Here is a 3,007-nt window from a genome sequence, read left to right as displayed (position 1 = left end):
TCTGTGGCCCTTTGGGCTGGGCTAGATATGAATGTTCTGCTTTTACCAACACATATCTATGCAAAGAGAGGTTTCCTGAATATGGAAAGTAGTGCCATGTTGCTGATAAAGATGTTTTATCTCACATTATCAGAACATTGGACCTGACCAGATGATTGGAAGTAATCATTCCAATAACTATTCAGTGACACAGTCAAAATAACACACATCTCAAATTTTAGAAAATATGTAACTTGAAGCAAAAACTCATTTTTAAAATAGAACCATACAGAATAAACAAAGCTGCCACTGAAAACTTTGCTATTTGTTGAGGATTACTAAAATCAGCATCTTTAGAATAATCAAATTACTGTGGACATGCAACAATAGAAGGACTGAAAATGTTAAAATGTTCTGTTTTCTAGTGAAACCTGGTCTTCTAGGGCAGGTTTTAGATTGTTGGTCATTACTAGGTTTGTTTCTGTACCTGATCAAATACAAACAAAACACAGTGCATCAGATGAACTCTAAAATGGTAAAAATCCATGGTAAAATCCAATCATATATGCTTGAGTGAGTATATGCATGTTTCTGTATGTCTGAGAAAGACAAAGAAAGTGAGAGAGACAGATAGACAGACAGACAAGCAGACTGAAAAAGGACATGTGAGTTAAGAAATGCTGGAACCAAAAAAAATTACATTAATTGAAGTAAGCCAGGTCCAAAGAAACATGGGTCTTATGGTTTCCCTTATTTGCAATAACTAGTATATGTCTGGGACAAGCAGAAAAGGTCAAAAGCCATGTACATATGAATAGATAAGATGATGTTAAGTGAAATGAACCCCAAGTGTTTTTTTTTCTTTCTTGCTATTGTTCCTAACATATTTATAATGTACCATTTTTGTTTCTTTGTATGTTCCTCCCCTATGGTATAACCCTTGTTTTCACTGTATTCGGTGCCTTGCATCTTGTATATACACTTCTCTAGCTTGGGGAGGGGAAGGTAAAAAACAAAATGTTTAAATACACATACAGATAGACCCATTCTAACAATGAGATGTACAAGACACTATGTTGAAAAATGAACTTTACAATTTAGGTGGGGAGGGGGAAGGCCGAGAGTAGTTGTGAAAGAGAAGGGAGGGTAGGGGAAAAACAAAGGAGGAGACAACAATGTTTGATAGGAAATGTATTCATTACCTTGCTTATGTAACTGTGACTCCTCTGTACAGTATTTTTACCATAAAAAGTATTTAAAAGATAAAGAAGCTAACTAGAGGTAGCTATGATGCAGGCATAGAAAGCATGGGTACTTAGTGTGGAGTGGATTTTTGCTTAGAGCATCTATTTTAACTTGTAGATAGCTGTACAGCTTCTTATCTCAGAAGACATACCTGCTGAGGTGAATCTCTCCAGGATACCTTTAATGTAACCATTAAATTTTTCTTCACCAAATAATTCATTTTGAGAGATGCAGCAAGTCTCCTTTTATCAAGGATTAGACACAAGGAGCTTCCTGGAAACTACTGGAAGTGATACCCTGTAAGAGAAAGTTTGAAAGTTCATTTATATCAAATCTTCCAAATGAATTTAAATCAGCTATCATGAGGTGCCAATAAATAAATGGACTGGTGGGGGGGGGGCACAGAATGGAAGGTGACAGGTTCTTCTAAAGAGATTCCAATGGAGTTGTGGAAGATTTGTAAGCATTTTTAGTTTCCCTGAAATAAATGTAGGCAAATTCGAGTATTGGCATATGAAAAGTAGTCTTTGGTACATGGGAGACTAGGACAAATTCAGAGCTTTCCAGTTAGGGCATATAACAGGATTATTATGCTTTTCTTAGTATTGATTGATAATCTCCAGTTCTTTTTATTTTTTTTCTTTTTTTTTTGAAAGGCTAAATCCTTCTGATTAACTGTGATCTGCTTACTTTTGAGCATTTTCTGCTACGATTTTAGTCAAGTGTTAAACAAAGAACAAATGTGTACAGCATTACAATATCTAATGTCCTTAGTAGGATTAAAATCCAAAATGAATTTAATAATAACTTATTAGAACCTATTTATGTTAAGAACTGTCATTTATATCGAATATATAAGGAAAATATAATTACTGGTTTTTGGTGGTAGCTTAAGAAATAAGTCTACTATTTACAATGTCCTATTGATACTATGCAGTTATACCTTTATGCTCATAGGCAGCACTTTCCAATATATTTTAGAAGTGAGATAAACTTTTACACACTGTAGAATTCTAGTGAAATGCATGCCGTAAGCAGCAGGTTATTTCAACATTTGTAGGAAGATTGGAATCTGCCCATACTTTTCTTGAATTCATGGTAGTGACTGTTAGCCTTCTCTGCCTGAATCTCCTTTTCTCTACTTTGTAAAACAAACTCCATTTGTTTATCTTCATAAACTTATTGTCTACATGAGGCCTAAAACTAAACCAGAGAATGGACCCATCTTCTAGTCTTAGCCTTTCTGGCTTGTGGCTAAGTAAGAATAATTTAACTTTGGCTTCTAATTTGTATAAACCCATAACACAATGGCAAAATAAATTCGATTACAAGGTGTCCAACACTGTTTGCTACATAATATGCATCTGAATAATGATCAAAACTAGCAGCCAGTTCTATCTGCAGTTACTCAAATGACTTTCTTTAAAAAATGGAGAGAGTAAAGGAGGGAAATTATGATCAGATTTCTATATGTTCATGTATGAAAATAAAACAATGGAGATTTCTGAGACTGGTTGTGGAATGGAGAGAAGAAAGAGAAAAGAAAATAGAGCAGTAAGATCAAGATGCATTAAGTGCATAAATTGACATGTCAAAATCAAACCCCTTGCACAGGTAACTGATTCAAGTTTAAAATAGATCATTTTAATTATACTCATGATATCATCATTCTATAAAGATCTATCACTATCAGCCATTCCTTGGTACTATGTTCAACTGTTCTGCATACTTTCTTATCCTCCTGTGAGTCAATATAATAGTAATACACTCTAGTTGGGTTTAC

The sequence above is a fragment of the Dipodomys spectabilis genome, unplaced genomic scaffold, assembly GCF_019054845.1.
Source record: "Dipodomys spectabilis isolate Male_0828 unplaced genomic scaffold, ASM1905484v1 ptg000019l, whole genome shotgun sequence".
Lineage (NCBI taxonomy): Eukaryota > Metazoa > Chordata > Mammalia > Rodentia > Heteromyidae > Dipodomys > Dipodomys spectabilis.
The sequence above is the reverse complement of the archived record's forward strand: the minus strand, read 5'-3'. Positions refer to the sequence as shown.